Below are 23,117 nucleotides of genomic sequence, written 5' to 3'. Positions count from 1 at the left end.
ACGTTCTGCTCACTTTGCTCTGCATCAAGAATCAGCTGTCCCACCCAGTGAGTTAAAGCGCACGCCAAAATTCGAATTTCGAGCCAGCCAGGAGTCGAACCTGGAATCTCCTGATTCGTAGTCAGACGCGTTATCCATTGCGCCACTGGCCCAGCCGGGTGAATGCATTTTGCTATTCCTTGTTGAGCCTCTGTGGCGCATTCGGCGGGATTCATTCACATTGGGTTTCCTTTGAGAAGCTGAGCTCACACAGCAGGGAACCAATACGTTCCCGAGACAATCAAGACATTTTCTAAAAGCTTGTCTATGTGTGGATATTCACTTACTTCTATTGACTTATTCCAGTAGATTCAGGCAGCTCTCTGTATGTTTCATTTTCTTCAGTTCAACAACATCAGACTGTGTAACCTCTCTTCCCCCTCCACCATCTGCTTCTTCCCCCTCCACCATCTGTATCCATCATCTTATTTTAATTCCTTGCATTGATATGTTTTACCCTCAGCATTGCCCCCCTCCCCCAGCCCATACCATCCTACTTGAGCAATCTGATCCCTGTCGCCAATTGTTCGCTGACACACTGCTTACTTTCTGCGATTAACACATTCTGATCTCTTGAGGCGCCACTATCAGCACCTTGATTAGCCTCATTTACATTCCCTTTTTCTTTCTGTCCGAGACATTTTCGTCATTTTCCACCTATTGCTGACCACTCTATCGAGGCCCAATAGGGCACGCCAACCCCGCCCCATCCACATTAGTCTGAATCTGACCCCATTTCCAGTTCTCCAGCTTTGACAAAGAGTCACCCAGGCCCGGAACGACCGCTGCCATCTCGCTCCACAGAGGCTGTCAGTCCTGCTGAGATTGTCCAGTATGTTCTGTTTTTGTTTCAGAATGAAGCATCCGCAGTAAGTTGCATTTGTCGTTCATTTAGACATGTTTGAGATGGTGAATAAGTATGTTTATCTGCATTTGTAAATGCATGAAATTCTGTTGTGGATGAACTAGGTCCGAATATCCAAAATAGGAAGGTCCTTTTCTTCTCATTGCCTGTCGAAAATTCAGTGCTTGTGACTTAATGTGGAATTTATTTTAGTGGCTCATGAGAGTCTAAACCTCATAATCCTCGAACATACGAGATGGGGGAACAAAAGGACTATGTGCAAACATTCCTCACACAACATGAGAAGCACTTGATGTTTCTACCCGGTATGGCCCCGGGGACCTTTCGCATGTTAGGGGAATGTGCTAACCACTACACTACAGAAACCGCTGGCGGTGCAGTAATCATTGGACTTGTGCAATGTTCAACCTCACTGTGTTGCTGCAGCTTCTCATGGTTCGCCTGAGAGGCCATGTCACTTATTACAAGAAGACAGCCGTTTCTTTAAAACCGATGTCTCAACTTATAAAACAATCAGGAATCGAACTTTACAGACCTGAAGATAAGTTATGTTTTGCTTGAAGTGGAAGTTAAATTGAGAATGCAGGGCTTTCGTAAATAACCACAACCAGACGGGTGCATGCATTTTGCTATTCCTCGTTGATGAAGACCAGTTACGAGATTGCGGCAATAGTCAGCAACAGACTAAACTGGAAGTTCGAGATGTTTCTGCCCGGTTTCGAACCGGGGACCTTTCGCGTGTAAGGCGAATGTGATAACCACTACACTACAGAAACAGCTGGCAATCAACGGACGTGTACAATGTGCAACCTCACTGTGTTGCTGCAGATTCGCATGGTGAGGTTGAGAGGCTAGGCCACTTATTACAAGACGACTGCTGTTTCTTTCAAAAACAGATGTTTCAACATATAAAACCACGAGATGTAGAAATTAGATCGAACTTAACATGATCTGCGTTAACTTCACAGGGACGTGACCCAACTAATCCACAGAGCCAAAGTGGAGAATTGAACTGACTGGAGAGCTGCATCTTAACGCTGACCTCCCGGACCTCGGCCTCCTGAAATGTTCCAAAGAAGCTCAACAAACACTCGAGGAACAGCAGCGCATCTTTCCACTGGGCTCAATACAGCTTTCACACTCATAGTGTGTGCAACCGTCTCACACTGTAAATGCTGCCCCCATTCTGTGTGTACTACCATCGCAGATTTGGGTTTGAATCTTGTTTCCACTTCGTCTTTGTATCCGGGCGGTAGTTGCTGAGAGCTGGCACAGACACAGCGGCTGGAATGGCCTCATACTGTGGTGTAATTATTCTCTCATTCGATGCTCACCTCACTCTGTGGCCAGGGAACCCTAGGCCTTTTCTCATTTAATCTCTCCTGACTTGCACCCTGTCAGAGCGCTTTCCTGTTATTCTGTTTGCTCCCACCGGGATTTGACTTGGTTAAAACGTCCGACATTTCTAACCCGTCCCGGTTTTAATGAAAAGTGATGGTGAAAGACGAGCTGTGTTGTCCTGTCGACAAATCCCGCCTGACTCGCTGAGTTGTTCCAGTATCTTCCGCAGATGTCGGATCAACTTTCGATACGAGAATTGAAGACGTTCTGCTCACTTTGCTCTGCATCAAGAATCAGCTGTCCCACCCAGTGAGTTAAAGCGCACGCCAAAATTCGAATTTCGAGCCAGCCAGGAGTCGAACCTGGAATCTCCTGATTCGTAGTCAGACGCGTTATCCATTGCGCCACTGGCCCAGCCGGGTGAATGCATTTTGCTATTCCTTGTTGAGCCTCTGTGGCGCATTCGGCGGGATTCATTCACATTGGGTTTCCTTTGAGAAGCTGAGCTCACACAGCAGGGAACCAATACGTTCCCGAGACAATCAAGACATTTTCTAAAAGCTTGTCTATGTGTGGATATTCACTTACTTCTATTGACTTATTCCAGTAGATTCAGGCAGCTCTCTGTATGTTACATTTTATTCAGTTCAACAACATCAGACTGTGTAACCTCTCTTCCCCCTCCACCATCTGCTTCTTCTCCCTCCACCATCTGTATCCATCATCTTATTTTAATTCCTTGCATTGATATGTTTTACCCTCAGCATTGCCCCCCTCCCCCAGCCCATACCATCCTACTTGAGCAATCTGATCCCTGTCGCCAATTGTTCGCTGACACACTGCTTACTTTCTGCGATTAACACATTCTGATCTCTTGAGGCGCCACTATCAGCACCTTGATTAGCCTCATTTACATTCCCTTTTTCTTTCTGTCCGAGACATTTTCGTCATTTTCCACCTATTGCTGACCACTCTATCGAGGCCCAATAGGGCACGCCAACCCCGCCCCATCCACATTAGTCTGAATCTGACCCCATTTCCAGTTCTCCAGCTTTGACAAAGAGTCACCCAGGCCCGGAACGACCGCTGCCATCTCGCTCCACAGAGGCTGTCAGTCCTGCTGAGATTGTCCAGTATGTTCTGTTTTTGTTTCAGAATGAAGCATCCGCAGTAAGTTGCATTTGTCGTTCATTTAGACATGTTTGAGATGGTGAATAAGTATGTTTATCTGCATTTGTAAATGCATGAAATTCTGTTGTGGATGAACTAGCTCCGAATATCCAAAATAAGAAGGTCCTTTTCTTCTCATTGCCTGTCGAAAATTCAGTGCTTGTGACTTAATGTGGAATTTAGTTTAGTGGCTCATGAGAGACTAATCCGCATAATCCTCGAACATACGAGATGGGGGAACAAAAGTACTTTGTGCAAACATTCCTCACACAACATGAGAAGCACTTGATGTTTCTACCTGGTATGGCCCCGGGGACCTTTCGCATGTTAGGGGAATGTGCTAACCACTACACTACAGAAACCGCTGGCGGTGCAGTAATCATTGGACTTGTGCAATGTTCAACCTCACTGAGTTGCTGCAGATTCTCATGGTTCGTCTGAGAGGCCATGTCACTTATTACAAGAAGACAGCCGTTTCTTTAAAACCGATGTCTCAACTTATAAAACAATCAGGAATCGAACTTTACAGACCTGAAGATAAGTTATGTTTTGCTTGAAGTGGAAGTTAAATTGAGAATGCAGGGCTTTCGTAAATAACCACAACCAGACGGGTGCATGCATTTTGCTATTCTTCGTTGATGAAGACCAGTTACGAGATTGCGGCAATAGACTAAACTGGAAATACGAGATGTTTCTGCCCGGTTTCGAACCGGGGACCTTTCGCGTGTAAGGCGAATGTGATAACCACTACACTACAGAAACAGCTGGCAATCGGCGGACGTGTACAATGTGAAACCTCACTGTGTTGCTGCAGATTCGCATGGTGAGGCTGAGAGGCTAGGCCACTTATTACAAGACGACTGCTGTTTCTTACAGCTTTCACACTCATAGTGTGTGCAACAGTCTCACACTGTAAATGCTGCCCCCATTCTGTGTGTCCTTCCATCGCAGATTTGGGTTTGAATCTTGTTTCCACTTCTTCTTTGTATCCGGGCGGTAGTTGTTGAGAGCTGGCACAGACACAGCGGCTGGAATGGCCTCATACTGTGGTGTAATTATTCTCTCATTCGATGCTCACCTCACTCTGTGGCCAGGGAACCCTAGGCCTTTTCTCATTTAATCTCTCCTGACTTGCACCCTGTCAGAGCGCTTTCCTGTTGTTCTGTTTGCTCCCACCAGGATTTGACTTGGTTAAAACGTCCGACATTTCTAACCCGTCCCGGTTTTAATGAAAGGTGATGGTGAAAGACAAGCTTTGTTGTCCTGTCGACAAATTCCGCCTGACTCGCTGAGTTGTTCCAGTATTTTCCGCAGATGTTAGATCGACTTTCGATGGCAATAACAGCGTGCTTCTGTTACTTTCCCGGGGCTCGTTGGTCTAGGGGTATGACATTCACTTACCTCTATTGACTAATTCCAGTTGATTCAGGCAGCCCTCTGTATATTTCATTGTATTCAGTTCAACAACATCAGACTGTGTAATCTCTCTTCTCCCTCCACCATCTGTTTATTTCCATCAAGTTATTTTCATTCCTTCCATTGGTATGTTTTACCCTCAGCATTGCGCCCCTCCCCCCAGCCCATACCATCCTACTTGAGCAACCCTGTCGCCAATTGTTCGCTGACACACTGTTTTCTTTGTTCTGCTATTAACACATTCTGATCTCTTGAGGCGCCACTATCAGCAACTTTCTTAGCCTTGATTAGCCTCATTTACATTCCCTTTTTCTTTCTGTCCGAGACATTGTCGTCATTTTCCACCTATTGCTGACCACTCTATCGAGGCCCAATAGGGCACGCCAACCCCGCCCCATCCACATTTGTCTGAATCTGACCCCATTTCCAGTTCTCCAGCTTTGACAAAGAGTCACCCAGGCCCGGAACGACCGCTGCCATCTCGCTCCACAGAGGCCGTCAGTCCTGCTGAGATTGTCCAGTATGTTCTGTTTTTGTTTCAGAATGAAGCATCCGCAGTAAGTTGCATTTGTCGTTCATTTAGACATGTTTGAGATGGTGAATAAGTAGGTGTATCTGCATTAGTAAATGGATGAAATTCTGTTGTGGATGAACTAGCTCCGCATATCCAAAATAAGAAGGTCCTTTTCTTCTCATTGCCTGTCGAAAATTCAGTGCTTGTGACTTAATGTGGAATTTATTTTAGTGGCTCATGAGAGTCTAAACCTCATAATCCTCGAACATACGAGATGGGGGAACAAAAGTACTTTGTGCAAACATTCCTCACACAACATGAGAAGCACTTGATGTTTCTACCTGGTATGGCCCCGAGGACCTTTCGCATGTTAGGGGAATGTGCTAACCACTACACTACAGAAACCGCTGGCGGTGCAGTAATCATTGGACTTGTGCAATGTTCAACCTCACTGTGTTGCTGCAGCTTCTCATGGTTCGTCTGAGAGGCCATGTCACTTATTACAAGAAGACAGCCGTTTCTTTAAAACCGATGTCTCAACTTATAAAACAATCAGGAATCGAACTTTACAGACCTGAAGATAAGTTATGTTTTGCTTGAAGTGGAAGTTAAATTGAGAATGCAGGGCTTTCGTAAATAACTACAACCAGACGGGTGCATGCATTTTGCTATTCCTCGTTGATGAAGACCAGTTACGAGATTGCGGCAATAGTCAGCAACAGACTAAACTGGAAGTTCGAGATGTTTCTGCCCGGTTTCGAACCGGGGACCTATCGCGTGTAAGTCGAATGTGATAACCACTACACTACAGAAACAGCTGGCAATCAACGGACGTGTACAATGTGCAACCTCACTGTGTTGCTGCAGATTCGCATGGTGAGGCTGAGAGGCTAGGCCACTTATTACAAGACGACTGCTGTTTCTTTCAAAAACAGATGTTTCAACATATAAAACCACGAGATGTAGAAATTAGATCGAACTTAACATGATCTGCGTTAACTTCACAGGGACGTGACCCAACTAATCCACAGAGCCAAAGTGGAGAATTGAACTGACTGGAGAGCTGCATCTTAACGCTGACCTCCCGGACCTCGGCCTCCTGAAATGTTCCAAAGAAGCTCAACAAACACTCGAGGAACAGCAGCGCATCTTTCCACTGGGCTCAATACAGCTTTCACACTCATAGTGTGTGCAACCGTCTCACACTGTAAATGCTGCCCCCATTCTGTGTGTACTACCATCGCAGATTTGGGTTTGAATCTTGTTTCCACTTCGTCTTTGTATCCGGGCGGTAGTTGCTGAGAGCTGGCACAGACACAACGGCTGGAATGGCCTCATACTGTGGTGTAATTATTCTCTCATTCGATGCCCACCTCACTCTGTGGCCAGGGAACCCTAATCCTTGTCTCATCTAATCTCTCCTGACTTGCACCCTGTCAGAGCGCTTTCCTGTTATTCTGTTTGCTCCCACCGGGATTTGACTTGGTTAAAACGTCCGACATTTCTAACCCGTCCCGGTTTTAATGAAAAGTGATGGTGAAAGACGAGCTGTGTTGTCCTGTCGACAAATCCCGCCTGACTCGCTGAGTTGTTCCAGTATCTTCCGCAGATGTCGGATCAACTTTCGATACGAGAATTGAAGACGTTCTGCTCACTTTGCTCTGCATCAAGAATCAGCTGTCCCACCCAGTGAGTTAAAGCGCACGCCAAAAGTTCGAATTCCGAGCCAGCCAGGAGTCGAACCTGGAATCTCCTGATTCGTAGTCAAACGCGTTATCCATTGCGCCACTGGCCCAGCCGGGTGAATGCGTTTTGCTATTCCTTGTTGAGCCTCTGTGGCGCATTCGGCGGGATTCATTCACATTGGGTTTCCTTTGAGAAGCTGAGCTCACACAGCAGGGAACCAATACGTTCCCGAGACAATCAAGACATTTTCTAAAAGCTTGTCTATGTGTGGATATTCACTTACTTCTATTGACTTATTCCAGTAGATTCAGGCAGCTCTCTGTATGTTTCATTTTATTCAGTTCAACAACATCAGACTGTGTAACCTCTCTTCCCCCTCCACCATCTGCTTCTTCCCCCTCCACCATCTGTATCCATCATCTTATTTTAATTCCTTGCATTGATATGTTTTACCCTCAGCATTGCCCCCCTCCCCAAGCCCATACCATCCTACTTGAGCAATCTGATCCCTGTCGCCAATTGTTCGCTGACACACTGCTTACTTTCTGCGATTAACACATTCTGATCTCTTGAGGCGCCACTATCAGCACCTTGATTAGCCTCATTTACATTCCCTTTTTCTTTCTGTCCGAGACATTTTCGTCATTTTCCACCTATTGCTGACCACTCTATCGAGGCCCAATAGGGCACGCCAACCCCGCCCCATCCACATTAGTCTGAATCTGACCCCATTTCCAGTTCTCCAGCTTTGACAAAGAGTCACCCAGACCCGGACCGACCGCTGCCATCTCGCTCCACAGAGGCTGTCAGTCCTGCTGAGATTGTCCAGTATGTTCTGTTTTTGTTTCAGAATGAAGCTTCCGCAGTAAGTTGCATTTGTCGTTCATTTAGACATGTTTGAGATGGTGAATAAGTATGTTTATCTGCATTTGTAAATGCATGAAATTCTGTTGTGGATGAACTAGCTCCGAATATCCAAAATAGGAAGGTCCTTTTCTTCTCATTGCCTGTCGAAAATTCAGTGCTTGTTACTTAATGTGGAATTTATTTCAGTGGCTCATGAGAGACTAAACCTCATAATCCTCGAACATACGAGATGGGGGAACAAAAGTACTTTGTGCAAACATTCCTCACACAACATGAGAAGCACTTGATGTTTCTACCCGGTATGGCCCCGGGGACCTTTCGCATGTTAGGGGAATGTGCTAACCACTACACTACAGAAACCGCTGGCGGTGCAGTAATCAATGGACTTGTGCAATGTTCAACCTCACTGTGTTGCTGCAGCTTCTCATGGTTCGTCTGAGAGGCCATGTCACTTATTACAAGAAGACAGCCGTTTCTTTAAAACCGATGTCTCAACTTATAAAACAATCAGGAATCGAACTTTACAGACCTGAAGATAAGTTATGTTTTGCTTGAAGTGGAAGTTAAATTGAGAAGGCAGGGCTTTCGAAAATAACCACAACCAGACGGGTGCATGCATTTTGCTATTTCTCGTTGATGAAGACCAGTTACGAGATTGCGGCAATAGTCAGCAACAGACTAAACTGGAAATACGAGATGTTTCTGCCCGGTTTCGAACCGGGGACCTTTCGCGTGTTAGGCGAATGTGATAACCACTACACTACAGAAACAGCTGGCAATCAACGGACGTGTACAATGTGCAACCTCACTGTGTTGCTGCAGATTCGCATGGTGAGGCTGAGAGGCTAGGCCACTTATTACAAGTCGACTGCTGTTTCTTTCAAAAACAGATGTTTCAACATATAAAACCACGAGATGTAGAAATTAGATTGAACTTAACATGATCTGCGTTAACTTCACAGGGACGTGACCCATCTAATCTACAGAGCCAAAGTGGAGAATTGAACTGACTGGAGAGCTGCATCTTAACGCTGACCTTCCGGACCTCGGCCTCCTGAAATGTTCCAAAGAAGCTCAACAAACACTCGAGGAACAGCAGCGCATCTTTCCACTGGGCTCAATACAGCTTTCACACTCATAGTGTGTGCAACCGTCTCACACTGTAAATGCTGCCCCCATTCTGTGTGTACTACCATCGCAGATTTGGGTTTGAGTCTTGTTTCCATTTCGTCTTTGTATCCGGGCGGTAGTTGCTGAGAGCTGGCACAGACACAGCGGCTGGAATGGCCTCATACTGTGGTGTAATTATTCTCTCATTCGATGCTCACCTCACTCTGTGGCCAGGGAACCCTAGGCCTTTTCTCATTTAATCTCTCCTGACTTGCACCCTGTCAGAGCGCTTTCCTGTTATTCTGTTTGCTCCCACCGGGATTTGACTTGGTTAAAACGTCCGACATTTCTAACCCGTCCCGGTTTTAATGAAAAGTGATGGTGAAAGACGAGCTGTGTTGTCCTGTCGACAAATGCCGCCTGACTCGCTGAGTTGTTCCAGTATCTTCCGCAGATGTCGGATCAACTTTCGATACGAGAATTGAAGACGTTCTGCTCACTTTGCTCTGCATCAAGAATCAGCTGTCCCACCCAGTGAGTTAAAGCGCACGCCAAAAGTTCGAATTTCGAGCCAGCCAGGAGTCGAACCTGGAATCTCCTGATTCGTAGTCAGACGCGTTATCCATTGCGCCACTGGCCCAGCCGGGTGAATGCATTTTGCTATTCCTTGTTGAGCCTCTGTGGCGCATTCGGCGGGATTCATTCACATTGGGTTTCCTTTGAGAAGCTGAGCTCACACAGCAGGGAACCAATACGTTCCCGAGACAATCAAGACATTTTCTAAAAGCTTGTCTATGTGTGGATATTCACTTACTTCTATTGACTTATTCCAGTAGATTCAGGCAGCTCTCTGTATGTTTCATTTTATTCAGTTCAACAACATCAGACTGTGTAACCTCTCTTCCCCCTCCACCATCTGCTTCTTCCCCCTCCACCATCTGTATCCATCATCTTATTTTAATTCCTTGCATTGATATGTTTTACCCTCAGCATTGCCCCCCTCCCCCAGCCCATACCATCCTACTTGAGCAATCTGATCCCTGTCGCCAATTGTTCGCTGACACACTGCTTACTTTCTGCGATTAACACATTCTGATCTCTTGAGGCGCCACTATCAGCACCTTGATTAGCCTCATTTACATTCCCTTTTTCTTTCTGTCCGAGACATTTTCGTCATTTTCCACCTATTGCTGACCACTCTATCGAGGCCCAATAGGGCACGCCAACCCCGCCCCATCCACATTAGTCTGAATCTGACCCCATTTCCAGTTCTCCAGCTTTGACAAAGAGTCACCCAGACCCGGACCGACCGCTGCCATCACGCTCCACAGAGGCTGTCAGTCCTGCTGAGATTGTCCAGTATGTTCTGTTTTTGTTTCAGAATGAAGCATCCGCAGTAAGTTGCATTTGTCGTTCATTTAGACATGTTTGAGATGGTGAATAAGTATGTTTATCTGCATTTGTAAATGCATGAAATTCTGTTGTGGATGAACTAGCTCCGAATATCCAAAATAGGAAGGTCCTTTTCTTCTCATTGCCTGTCGAAAATTCAGTGCTTGTTACTTAATGTGGAATTTATTTCAGTGGCTCATGAGAGACTAAACCTCATAATCCTCGAACATACGAGATGGGGGAACAAAAGTACTTTGTGCAAACATTCCTCACACAACATGAGAAGCACTTGATGTTTCTACCCGGTATGGCCCCGGGGACCTTTCGCATGTTAGGGGAATGTGCTAACCACTACACTACAGAAACCGCTGGCGGTGCAGTAATCAATGGACTTGTGCAATGTTCAACCTCACTGTGTTGCTGCAGCTTCTCATGGTTCGTCTGAGAGGCCATGTCACTTATTACAAGAAGACAGACGTTTCTTTAAAACCGATGTCTCAACTTATAAAACAATCAGGAATCGAACTTTACAGACCTGAAGATAAGTTATGTTTTGCTTGAAGTGGAAGTTAAATTGAGAAGGCAGGGCTTTCGAAAATAACCACAACCAGACGGGTGCATGCATTTTGCTATTTCTCGTTGATGAAGACCAGTTACGAGATTGCGGCAATAGTCAGCAACAGACTAAACTGGAAATACGAGATGTTTCTGCCCGGTTTCGAACCGGGGACCTTTCGCGTGTTAGGCGAATGTGATAACCACTACACTACAGAAACAGCTGGCAATCAACGGACGTGTACAATGTGCAACCTCACTGTGTTGCTGCAGATTCGCATGGTGAGGCTGAGAGGCTAGGCCACTTATTACAAGTCGACTGCTGTTTCTTTCAAAAACAGATGTTTCAACATATAAAACCACGAGATGTAGAAATTAGATTGAACTTAACATGATCTGCGTTAACTTCACAGGGACGTGACCCATCTAATCTACAGAGCCAAAGTGGAGAATTGAACTGACTGGAGAGCTGCATCTTAACGCTGACCTTCCGGACCTCGGCCTCCTGAAATGTTCCAAAGAAGCTCAACAAACACTCGAGGAACAGCAGCGCATCTTTCCACTGGGCTCAATACAGCTTTCACACTCATAGTGTGTGCAACCGTCTCACACTGTAAATGCTGCCCCCATTCTGTGTGTACTACCATCGCAGATTTGGGTTTGAGTCTTGTTTCCATTTCGTCTTTGTATCCGGGCGGTAGTTGCTGAGAGCTGGCACAGACACAGCGGCTGGAATGGCCTCATACTGTGGTGTAATTATTCTCTCATTCGATGCTCACCTCACTCTGTGGCCAGGGAACCCTAGGCCTTTTCTCATTTAATCTCTCCTGACTTGCGCTTTCCTGTTATTCTGTTTGCTCCCACCGGGATTTGACTTGGTTAAAACGTCCGACATTTCTAACCCGTCCCGGTTTTAATGAAAAGTGATGGTGAAAGACGAGCTGTGTTGTCCTGTCGACAAATGCCGCCTGACTCGCTGAGTTGTTCCAGTATCTTCCGCAGATGTCGGATCAACTTTCGATACGAGAATTGAAGACGTTCTGCTCACTTTGCTCTGCATCAAGAATCAGCTGTCCCACCCAGTGAGTTAAAGCGCACGCCAAAAGTTCGAATTTCGAGCCAGCCAGGAGTCGAACCTGGAATCTCCTGATTCGTAGTCAGACGCGTTATCCATTGCGCCACTGGCCCAGCCGGGTGAATGCATTTTGCTATTCCTTGTTGAGCCTCTGTGGCGCATTCGGCGGGATTCATTCACATTGGGTTTCCTTTGAGAAGCTGAGCTCACACAGCAGGGAACCAATACGTTCCCGAGACAATCAAGACATTTTCTAAAAGCTTGTCTATGTGTGGATATTCACTTACTTCTATTGACTTATTCCAGTAGATTCAGGCAGCTCTCTGTATGTTTCATTTTATTCAGTTCAACAACATCAGACTGTGTAACCTCTCTTCCCCCTCCACCATCTGCTTCTTCCCCCTCCACCATCTGTATCCATCATCTTATTTTAATTCCTTGCATTGATATGTTTTACCCTCAGCATTGCCCCCCTCCCCCAGCCCATACCATCCTACTTGAGCAATCTGATCCCTGTCGCCAATTGTTCGCTGACACACTGCTTACTTTCTGCGATTAACACATTCTGATCTCTTGAGGCGCCACTATCAGCACCTTGATTAGCCTCATTTACATTCCCTTTTTCTTTCTGTCCGAGACATTTTCGTCATTTTCCACCTATTGCTGACCACTCTATCGAGGCCCAATAGGGCACGCCAACCCCGCCCCATCCACATTAGTCTGAATCTGACCCCATTTCCAGTTCTCCAGCTTTGACAAAGAGTCACCCAGGCCCGGAACGACCGCTGCCATCTCGCTCCACAGAGGCTGTCAGTCCTGCTGAGATTGTCCAGTATGTTCCGTTTTTGTTTCAGAATGAAGCATCCGCAGTAAGTTGCATTTGTCGTTCATTTAGACATGTTTGAGATGGTGAATAAGTATGTTTATCTGCATTTGTAAATGCATGAAATTCTGTTGTGGATGAACTAGCTCCGAATATCCAAAATAGGAAGGTCCTTTTCTTCTCATTGCCTGTCGAAAATTCAGTGCTTGTTACTTAATGTGGAATTTATTTCAGTGGCTCATGAGAGACTAAACCTCATAATCCTCGAACATACGAGATGGGGGAACAAAAGTACTTTGTGCAAACATTCCTCACACAACATGAGAAGCACTTGATGTTTCTACCCGGTATGGCCCCGGGGACCTTTCGCATGTTAGGGGAATGTGCTAACCACTACACTACAGAAACCGCTGGCGGTGCAGTAATCAATGGACTTGTGCAATGTTCAACCTCACTGTGTTGCTGCAGCTTCTCATGGTTCGTCTGAGAGGCCATGTCACTTATTACAAGAAGACAGCCGTTTCTTTAAAACCGATGTCTCAACTTATAAAACAATCAGGAATCGAACTTTACAGAACTGAAGATAAGTTATGTTTTGCTTGAAGTGGAAGTTAAACTGAGAAGGCAGGGCTTTCGAAAATAACCACAACCAGACGGGTGCATGCATTTTGCTATTTCTCGTTGATGAAGACCAGTTACGAGATTGCGGCAATAGTCAGCAACAGACTAAACTGGAAATACGAGATGTTTCTGCCCGGTTTCGAACCGGGGACTTTTCGCGTGTTAGGCGAATGTGATAACCACTACACTACAGAAACAGCTGGCAATCAACGGACGTGTACAATGTGCAACCTCACTGTGTTGCTGCAGATTCGCATGGTGAGGCTGAGAGGCTAGGCCACTTATTACAAGTCGACTGCTGTTTCTTTCAAAAACAGATGTTTCAACATATAAAACCACGAGATTAAGAAATTAGATCGAACTTAACATGATCTGCGTTAACTTCACAGGGACGTGACCCATCTAATCTACAGAGCCAAAGTGGAGAATTGAACTGACTGGAGAGCTGCATCTTAACGCTGACCTTCCGGACCTCGGCCTCCTGAAATGTTCCAAAGAAGCTCAACAAACACTCGAGCAACAGCAGCGCATCTTTCCACTGGGCTCAATACAGCTTTCACACTCATAGTGTGTGCAACCGTCTCACTCTGTAAATGCTGCCCCCATTCTGTGTGTACTACCATCGCAGATTTGGGTTTGAATCTTGTTTCCACTTCGTCTTTGTATCCGGGCGGCAGTTGCTGAGAGCTGGCCCAGACACAGCGGCTGGAATGGCCTCATACTGTGGTGTAATTATTCTCTCATTCGATGCTCACCTCACTCTGTGGCCAGGGAACCCTAGGCCTTTTCTCATTTAATCTCTCCTGACTTGCACCCTGTCAGAGCGCTTTCCTGTTATTCTGTTTGCTCCCACCGGGATTTGACTTGGTTAAAACGTCCGACATTTCTAACCCGTCCCGGTTTTAATGAAAAGTGATGGTGAAAGACGAGCTGTGTTGTCCTGTCGACAAATGCCGCCTGACTCGCTGAGTTGTTCCAGTATCTTCCGCAGATGTCGGATCAACTTTCGATACGAGAATTGAAGACGTTCTGCTCACTTTGCTCTGCATCAAGAATCAGCTGTCCCACCCAGTGAGTTAAAGCGCACGCCAAAAGTTCGAATTTCGAGCCAGCCAGGAGTCGAACCTGGAATCTCCTGATTCGTAGTCAGACGCGTTATCCATTGCGCCACTGGCCCAGCCGGGTGAATGCATTTTGCTATTCCTTGTTGAGCCTCTGTGGCGCATTCGGCGGGATTCATTCACATTGGGTTTCCTTTGAGAAGCTGAGCTCACACAGCAGGGAACCAATACGTTCCCGAGACAATCAAGACATTTTCTAAAAGCTTGTCTATGTGTGGATATTCACTTACTTCTATTGACTTATTCCAGTAGATTCAGGCAGCTCTCTGTATGTTTCATTTTATTCAGTTCAACAACATCAGACTGTGTAACCTCTCTTCCCCCTCCACCATCTGCTTCTTCCCCCTCCACCATCTGTATCCATCATCTTATTTTAATTCCTTGCATTGATATGTTTTACCCTCAGCATTGCCCCCCTCCCCCAGCCCATACCATCCTACTTGAGCAATCTGATCCCTGTCGCCAATTGTTCGCTGACACACTGCTTACTTTCTGCGATTAACACATTCTGATCTCTTGAGGCGCCACTATCAGCACCTTGATTAGCCTCATTTACATTCCCTTTTTCTTTCTGTCCGAGACATTTTCGTCATTTTCCACCTATTGCTGACCACTCTATCGAGGCCCAATAGGGCACGCCAACCCCGCCCCATCCACATTAGTCTGAATCTGACCCCATTTCCAGTTCTCCAGCTTTGACAAAGAGTCACCCAGGCCCGGAACGACCGCTGCCATCTCGCTCCACAGAGGCTGTCAGTCCTGCTGAGATTGTCCAGTATGTTCCGTTTTTGTTTCAGAATGAAGCATCCGCAGTAAGTTGCATTTGTCGTTCATTTAGACATGTTTGAGATGGTGAATAAGTATGTTTATCTGCATTTGTAAATGCATGAAATTCTGTTGTGGATGAACTAGCTCCGAATATCCAAAATAGGAAGGTCCTTTTCTTCTCATTGCCTGTCGAAAATTCAGTGCTTGTTACTTAATGTGGAATTTATTTCAGTGGCTCATGAGAGACTAAACCTCATAATCCTCGAACATACGAGATGGGGGAACAAAAGTACTTTGTGCAAACATTCCTCACACAACATGAGAAGCACTTGATGTTTCTACCCGGTATGGCCCCGGGGACCTTTCGCATGTTAGGGGAATGTGCCAACCACTACACTACAGAAACCGCTGGCGGTGCAGTAATCAATGGACTTGTGCAATGTTCAACCTCACTGTGTTGCTGCAGCTTCTCATGGTTCGTCTGAGAGGCCATGTCACTTATTACAAGAAGACAGCCGTTTCTTTAAAACCGATGTCTCGACTTATAAAACAATCAGGAATCGAACTTTACAGAACTGAAGATAAGTTATGTTTTGCTTGAAGTGGAAGTTAAATTGAGAAGGCAGGGCTTTCGAAAATAACCACAACCAGACGGGTGCATGCATTTTGCTATTTCTCGTTGATGAAGACCAGTTACGAGATTGCGGCAATAGTCAGCAACAGACTAAACTGGAAATACGAGATGTTTCTGCCCGGTTTCGAACCGGGGACTTTTCGCGTGTTAGGCGAATGTGATAACCACTACACTACAGAAACAGCTGGCAATCAACGGACGTGTACAATGTGCAACCTCACTGTGTTGCTGCAGATTCGCATGGTGAGGCTGAGAGGCTAGGCCACTTATTACAAGTCGACTGCTGTTTCTTTCAAAAACAGATGTTTCAACATATAAAACCACGAGATGTAGAAATTAGATCGAACTTAACATGATCTGCGTTAACTTCACAGGGACGTGACCCATCTAATCTACAGAGCCAAAGTGGAGAATTGAACTGACTGGAGAGCTGCATCTTAACGCTGACCTTCCGGACCTCGGCCTCCTGAAATGTTCCAAAGAAGCTCAACAAACACTCGAGGAACAGCAGCGCATCTTTCCACTGGGCTCAATACAGCTTTCACACTCATAGTGTGTGCAACCGTCTCACACTGTAAATGCTGCCCCCATTCTGTGTGTACTACCATCGCAGATTTGGGTTTGAATCTTGTTTCCACTTCGTCTTTGTATCCGGGCAGCAGTTGCTGAGAGCTGGCCCAGACACAGCGGCTGGAATGGCCTCATACTGTGGTGTAATTATTCTCTCATTCGATGCTCACCTCACTCTGTGGCCAGGGAACCCTAGGCCTTTTCTCATTTAATCTCTCCTGACTTGCACCCTGTCAGAGCGCTTTCCTGTTATTCTGTTTGCTCCCACCGGGATTTGACTTGGTTAAAACGTCCGACATTTCTAACCCGTCCCGGTTTTAATGAAAAGTGATGGTGAAAGACGAGCTGTGTTGTCCTGTCGACAAATGCCGCCTGACTCGCTGAGTTGTTCCAGTATCTTCCGCAGATGTCGGATCAACTTTCGATACGAGAATTGAAGACGTTCTGCTCACTTTGCGCTGCATCAAGAATCAGCTGTCCCACCCAGTGAGTTAAAGCGCACGCCAAAAGTTCGAATTTCGAGCCAGCCAGGAGTCGAACCTGGAATCTCCTGATTCGTAGTCAGACGCGTTATCCATTGCGCCACTGGCCCAGCCGGGTGAATGCATTTTGCTATTCCTTGTTGAGCCTCTGTGGCGCATTCGGCGGGATTCATTCACATTGGGTTTCCTTTGAGAAGCTGAGCTCACACAGCAGGGAACCAATACGTTCCCGAGACAATCAAGACATTTTCTAAAAGCTTGTCTATGTGTGGATATTCACTTACTTCTATTGACTTATTCCAGTAGATTCAGGCAGCTCTCTGTATGTTTCATTTTATTCAGTTCAACAACATCAGACTGTGTAACCTCTCTTCCCCCTCCACCATCTGCTTCTTCCCCCTCCACCATCTGTATCCATCATCTTATTTTAATTCCTTGCATTGATATGTTTTACCCTCAGCATTGCCCCCCTCCCCCAGCCCATACCATCCTACTTGAGCAATCTGATCCCTGTCGCCAATTGTTCGCTGACACACTGCTTACTTTCTGCGATTAACACATTCTGATCTCTTGAGGCGCCACTATCAGCACCTTGATTAGCCTCATTTACATTCCCTTTTTCTTTCTGTCCGAGACATTTTCGTCATTTTCCACCTATTGCTGACCACTCTATCGAGGCCCAATAGGGCACGCCAACCCCGCCCCATCCACATTAGTCTGAAACTGACCCCATTTCCAGTTCTCCAGCTTTGACAAAGAGTCACCCAGGCCCGGAACGACCGCTGCCATCTCGCTCCACAGAGGCTGTCAGTCCTGCTGAGATTGTCCAGTATGTTCTGTTTTTGTTTCAGAATGAAGCATCCGCAGTAAGTTGCATTTGTCGTTCATTTAGACATGTTTGAGATGGTGAATAAGTATGTTTATCTGCATTTGTAAATGCATGAAATTCTGTTGTGGATGAACTAGCTCCGAATATCCAAAATAGGAAGGTCCTTTTCTTCTCATTGCCTGTCGAAAATTCAGTGCTTGTTACTTAATGTGGAATTTATTTCAGTGGCTCATGAGAGACTAAACCTCATAATCCTCGAACATACGAGATGGGGGAACAAAAGTACTTTGTGCAAACATTCCTCACACAACATGAGAAGCACTTGATGTTTCTACCCGGTATGGCCCCGGGGACCTTTCGCATGTTAGGGGAATGTGCTAACCACTACACTACAGAAACCGCTGGCGGTGCAGTAATCAATGGACTTGTGCAATGTTCAACCTCACTGTGTTGCTGCAGCTTCTCATGGTTCGTCTGAGAGGCCATGTCACTTATTACAAGAAGACAGCCGTTTCTTTAAAACCGATGTCTCAACTTATAAAACAATCAGGAATCGAACTTTACAGACCTGAAGATAAGTTATGTTTTGCTTGAAGTGGAAGTTAAATTGAGAAGGCAGGGCTTTCGAAAATAACCACAACCAGACGGGTGCATGCATTTTGCTATTTCCCGTTGATGAAGACCAGTTACGAGATTGCGGCAATAGTCAGCAACAGACTAAACTGGAAATACGAGATGTTTCTGCCCGGTTTCGAACCGGGGACCTTTCGCGTGTTAGGCGAATGTGATAACCACTACACTACAGAAACAGCTGGCAATCAACGGACGTGTACAATGTGCAACCTCACTGTGTTGCTGCAGATTCGCATGGTGAGGCTGAGAGGCTAGGCCACTTATTACAAGTCGACTGCTGTTTCTTTCAAAAACAGATGTTTCAACATATAAAACCACGAGATGTAGAAATTAGATTGAACTTAACATGATCTGCGTTAACTTCACAGGGACGTGACCCATCTAATCTACAGAGCCAAAGTGGAGAATTGAACTGACTGGAGAGCTGCATCTTAACGCTGACCTTCCGGACCTCGGCCTCCTGAAATGTTCCAAAGAAGCTCAACAAACACTCGAGGAACAGCAGCGCATCTTTCCACTGGGCTCAATACAGCTTTCACACTCATAGTGTGTGCAACCGTCTCACACTGTAAATGCTGCCCCCATTCTGTGTGTACTACCATCGCAGATTTGGGTTTGAATCTTGTTTCCACTTCGTCTTTGTATCCGGGCGGTAGTTGCTGAGAGCTGGCACAGACACAGCGGCTGGAATGGCCTCATACTGTGGTGTAATTATTCTCTCATTCGATGCTCACCTCACTCTGTGGCCAGTGAACCCTAGGACTTTTCTCATTTAATCTCTCCTGACTTGCACCCTGTCAGAGCGCTTTCCTGTTATTCTGTTTGCTCCCACCGGGATTTGGCTTGGTTAAAACGTCCGACATTTCTAACCCGTCCCGGTTTTAATGAAAAGTGATGGTGAAATACGAGCTGTGTTGTCCTGTCGACAAATCCCGCCTGACTCGCTGAGTTGTTCCAGTATCTTCCGCAGATGTCGGATCAACTTTCGATACGAGAATTGAAGACGGTCTGCTCACTTTGCTCTGCATCAAGAATCAGCTGTCCCACCCAGTGAGTTAAAGCGCACGCCAAAAGTTCGAATTCCGAGCCAGCCAGGAGTTGAACGTGGAATCTCCTAATTCGTAGGCAGACGCGTTATCCCTTGCGCCACTGGCCCAGCCGGGTGCATGCATTTTGCTATTCCTTGTTGAGCCTCTGTGGCGCATTCGGCGGGATTCATTCACATTGGGTTTCCTTTGAGAAGCTGAGCTCACACAGCAGGGAACCAATACGTTCCCGAGACAATCAAGACATTTTCTAAAAGCTTGTCTATGTGTGGATATTCACTTACTTCTATTGACTTATTCCAGTAGATTCAGGCAGCTCTCTGTATGTTTCATTTTATTCAGTTCAACAACATCAGACTGTGTAACCTCTCTTCCCCCTCCACCATCTGCTTCTTCCCCCTCCACCATCTGTATCCATCATCTTATTTTAATTCCTTGCATTGATATGTTTTACCCTCAGCATTGCCCCCCTCCCCCAGCCCATACCATCCTACTTGAGCAATCTGATTCCTGTCGCCAATTGTTCGCTGACACACTGCTTACTTTCTGCGATTAACACATTCTGATCTCTTGAGGCGCCACTATCAGCACCTTGATTAGCCTCATTTACATTCCCTTTTTCTTTCTGTCCGAGACATTTTCGTCATTTTCCACCTATTGCTGACCACTCTATCGAGGCCCAATAGGGCACGCCAACCCCGCCCCATCCACATTAGTCTGAATCTGACCCCATTTCCAGTTCTCCAGCTTTGACAAAGAGTCACCCAGGCCCGGAACGACCGCTGCCATCTCGCTCCACAGAGGCTGTCAGTCCTGCTGAGATTGTCCAGTATGTTCTGTTTTTGTTTCAGAATGAAGCATCCGCAGTAAGTTGCATTTGTCGTTCATTTAGACATGTTTGAGATGGTGAATAAGTATGTTTATCTGCATTTGTAAATGCATGAAATTCTGTTGTGGATGAACTAGCTCCGAATATCCAAAATAGGAAGGTCCTTTTCTTCTCATTGCCTGTCGAAAATTCAGTGCTTGTTACTTAATGTGGAATTTATTTCAGTGGCTCATGAGAGACTAAACCTCATAATCCTCGAACATACGAGATGGGGGAACAAAAGTACTTTGTGCAAACATTCCTCACACAACATGAGAAGCACTTGATGTTTCTACCCGGTATGGCCCCGGGGACCTTTCGCATGTTAGGGGAATGTGCTAACCACTACACTACAGAAACCGCTGGCGGTGCAGTAATCAATGGACTTGTGCAATGTTCAACCTCACTGTGTTGCTGCAGCTTCTCATGGTTCGTCTGAGAGGCCATGTCACTTATTACAAGAAGACAGCCGTTTCTTTAAAACCGATGTCTCAACTTATAAAACAATCAGGAATCGAACTTTACAGACCTGAAGATAAGTTATGTTTTGCTTGAAGTGGAAGTTAAATTGAGAAGGCAGGGCTTTCGAAAGTAACCACAACCAGACGGGTGCATGCATTTTGCTATTTCTCGTTGATGAAGACCAGTTACGAGATTGCGGCAATAGTCAGCAACAGACTAAACTGGAAATACGAGATGTTTCTGCCCGGTTTCGAACCGGGGACCTTTCGCGTGTTAGGCGAATGTGATAACCACTACACTACAGAAACAGCTGGCAATCAACGGACGTGTACAATGTGCAACCTCACTGTGTTGCTGCAGATTCGCATGGTGAGGCTGAGAGGCTAGGCCACTTATTACAAGTCGACTGCTGTTTCTTTCAAAAACAGATGTTTCAACATATAAAACCACGAGATGTAGAAATTAGATTGAACTTAACATGATCTGCGTTAACTTCACAGGGACGTGACCCATCTAATCTACAGAGCCAAAGTGGAGAATTGAACTGACTGGAGAGCTGCATCTTAACGCTGACCTTCCGGACCTCGGCCTCCTGAAATGTTCCAAAGAAGCTCAACAAACACTCGAGGAACAGCAGCGCATCTTTCCACTGGGCTCAATACAGCTTTCACACTCATAGTGTGTGCAACCGTCTCACACTGTAAATGCTGCCCCCATTCTGTGTGTACTACCATCGCAGATTTGGGTTTGAATCTTGTTTCCATTTCGTCTTTGTATCCGGGCGGTAGTTGCTGAGAGCTGGCACAGACACAGCGGCTGGAATGGCCTCATACTGTGGTGTAATTATTCTCTCATTCGATGCTCACCTCACTCTGTGGCCAGGGAACCCTAGGACTTTTCTCATTTAATCTCTCCTGACTTGCACCCTGTCAGAGCGCTTTCCTGTTATTCTGTTTGCTCCCACCGGGATTTGGCTTGGTTAAAACGTCCGACATTTCTAACCCGTCCCGGTTTTAATGAAAAGTGATGGTGAAATACGAGCTGTGTTGTCCTGTCGACAAATCCCGCCTGACTCGCTGAGTTGTTCCAGTATCTTCCGCAGATGTCGGATCAACTTTCGATACGAGAATTGAAGACGTTCTGCTCACTTTGCTCTGCATCAAGAATCAGCTGTCCCACCCAGTGAGTTAAAGCGCACGCCAAAAGTTCGAATTCCGAGCCAGCCAGGAGTTGAACGTGGAATCTCCTAATTCGTAGGCAGACGCGTTATCCCTTGCGCCACTGGCCCAGCCGGGTGCATGCATTTTGCTATTCCTTGTTGAGCCTCTGTGGCGCATTCGGCGGGATTCATTCACATTGGGTTTCCTTTGAGAAGCTGAGCTCACACAGCAGGGAACCAATACGTTCCCGAGACAATCAAGACATTTTCTAAAAGCTTGTCTATGTGTGGATATTCACTTACTTCTATTGACTTATTCCAGTAGATTCAGGCAGCTCTCTGTATGTTTCATTTTATTCAGTTCAACAACATCAGACTGTGTAACCTCTCTTCCCCCTCTACCATCTGCTTCTTCCCCCTCCACCATCTGTATCCATCATCTTATTTTAATTCCTTGCATTGATATGTTTTACCCTCAGCATTGCCCCCCTCCCCCAGCCCATACCATCCTACTTGAGCAATCTGATCCCTGTCGCCAATTGTTCGCTGACACACTGCTTACTTTCTGCGATTAACACATTCTGATCTCTTGAGGCGCCACTATCAGCACCTTGATTAGCCTCATTTACATTCCCTTTTTCTTTCTGTCCGAGACATTTTCGTCATTTTCCACCTATTGCTGACCACTCTATCGAGGCCCAATAGGGCACGCCAACCCCGCCCCATCCACATTAGTCTGAATCTGACCCCATTTCCAGTTCTCCAGCTTTGACAAAGAGTCACCCAGGCCCGGAACGACCGCTGCCATCTCGCTCCACAGAGGCTGTCAGTCCTGCTGAGATTGTCCAGTATGTTCTGTTTTTGTTTCAGAATGAAGCATCCGCAGTAAGTTGCATTTGTCGTTCATTTAGACATGTTTGAGATGGTGAATAAGTATGTTTATCTGCATTTGTAAATGCATGAAATTCTGTTGTGGATGAACTAGCTCCGAATATCCAAAATAGGAAGGTCCTTTTCTTCTCATTGCCTGTCGAAAATTCAGTGCTTGTTACTTAATGTGGAATTTATTTC

At 46.0% G+C, this 23,117-nt stretch overlaps 16 non-coding genes across 16 annotated transcripts; all 16 read right to left on the bottom strand.

The window, feature by feature from the left end:
• Positions 1–79: 79 nt before the first annotated feature.
• Positions 80–152, bottom strand: trnar-acg (transfer RNA arginine (anticodon ACG)). The gene has a single exon. It is a non-coding gene; the product is annotated as a tRNA-Arg (tRNA).
• A 1,455-nt stretch (positions 153–1,607) lies between these two features.
• Positions 1,608–1,680, bottom strand: trnav-uac (transfer RNA valine (anticodon UAC)). The gene has a single exon. It is a non-coding gene; the product is annotated as a tRNA-Val (tRNA).
• A 906-nt stretch (positions 1,681–2,586) lies between these two features.
• trnar-acg (transfer RNA arginine (anticodon ACG)) lies at positions 2,587–2,659 on the bottom strand. Its single transcript has one exon. It is a non-coding gene; the product is annotated as a tRNA-Arg (tRNA).
• A 1,445-nt stretch (positions 2,660–4,104) lies between these two features.
• Positions 4,105–4,177, bottom strand: trnav-uac (transfer RNA valine (anticodon UAC)). The gene has a single exon. It is a non-coding gene; the product is annotated as a tRNA-Val (tRNA).
• A 1,910-nt stretch (positions 4,178–6,087) lies between these two features.
• trnav-uac (transfer RNA valine (anticodon UAC)) lies at positions 6,088–6,160 on the bottom strand. Its single transcript has one exon. It is a non-coding gene; the product is annotated as a tRNA-Val (tRNA).
• A 907-nt stretch (positions 6,161–7,067) lies between these two features.
• On the bottom strand, positions 7,068–7,140 carry trnar-acg (transfer RNA arginine (anticodon ACG)). Its single transcript has one exon. It is a non-coding gene; the product is annotated as a tRNA-Arg (tRNA).
• A 1,455-nt stretch (positions 7,141–8,595) lies between these two features.
• On the bottom strand, positions 8,596–8,668 carry trnav-aac (transfer RNA valine (anticodon AAC)). Its single transcript has one exon. It is a non-coding gene; the product is annotated as a tRNA-Val (tRNA).
• A 907-nt stretch (positions 8,669–9,575) lies between these two features.
• Positions 9,576–9,648, bottom strand: trnar-acg (transfer RNA arginine (anticodon ACG)). Its single transcript has one exon. It is a non-coding gene; the product is annotated as a tRNA-Arg (tRNA).
• A 1,455-nt stretch (positions 9,649–11,103) lies between these two features.
• On the bottom strand, positions 11,104–11,176 carry trnav-aac (transfer RNA valine (anticodon AAC)). The gene has a single exon. It is a non-coding gene; the product is annotated as a tRNA-Val (tRNA).
• Positions 11,177–12,070: 894 nt separating this feature from the next.
• Positions 12,071–12,143, bottom strand: trnar-acg (transfer RNA arginine (anticodon ACG)). The gene has a single exon. It is a non-coding gene; the product is annotated as a tRNA-Arg (tRNA).
• A 1,455-nt stretch (positions 12,144–13,598) lies between these two features.
• On the bottom strand, positions 13,599–13,671 carry trnav-aac (transfer RNA valine (anticodon AAC)). Its single transcript has one exon. It is a non-coding gene; the product is annotated as a tRNA-Val (tRNA).
• A 907-nt stretch (positions 13,672–14,578) lies between these two features.
• On the bottom strand, positions 14,579–14,651 carry trnar-acg (transfer RNA arginine (anticodon ACG)). Its single transcript has one exon. It is a non-coding gene; the product is annotated as a tRNA-Arg (tRNA).
• Positions 14,652–16,106: 1,455 nt separating this feature from the next.
• Positions 16,107–16,179, bottom strand: trnav-aac (transfer RNA valine (anticodon AAC)). Its single transcript has one exon. It is a non-coding gene; the product is annotated as a tRNA-Val (tRNA).
• Positions 16,180–17,086: 907 nt separating this feature from the next.
• On the bottom strand, positions 17,087–17,159 carry trnar-acg (transfer RNA arginine (anticodon ACG)). The gene has a single exon. It is a non-coding gene; the product is annotated as a tRNA-Arg (tRNA).
• A 1,455-nt stretch (positions 17,160–18,614) lies between these two features.
• trnav-aac (transfer RNA valine (anticodon AAC)) lies at positions 18,615–18,687 on the bottom strand. Its single transcript has one exon. It is a non-coding gene; the product is annotated as a tRNA-Val (tRNA).
• Positions 18,688–21,122: 2,435 nt separating this feature from the next.
• Positions 21,123–21,195, bottom strand: trnav-aac (transfer RNA valine (anticodon AAC)). The gene has a single exon. It is a non-coding gene; the product is annotated as a tRNA-Val (tRNA).
• Between the last annotated feature and the right edge of the window lie 1,922 nt (positions 21,196–23,117).

The sequence above is a fragment of the Scyliorhinus torazame genome, chromosome 5 (assembly GCF_047496885.1).
Source record: "Scyliorhinus torazame isolate Kashiwa2021f chromosome 5, sScyTor2.1, whole genome shotgun sequence".
Lineage (NCBI taxonomy): Eukaryota > Metazoa > Chordata > Chondrichthyes > Carcharhiniformes > Scyliorhinidae > Scyliorhinus > Scyliorhinus torazame.
This window is presented reverse-complemented; position numbering and strand designations above follow the sequence as displayed.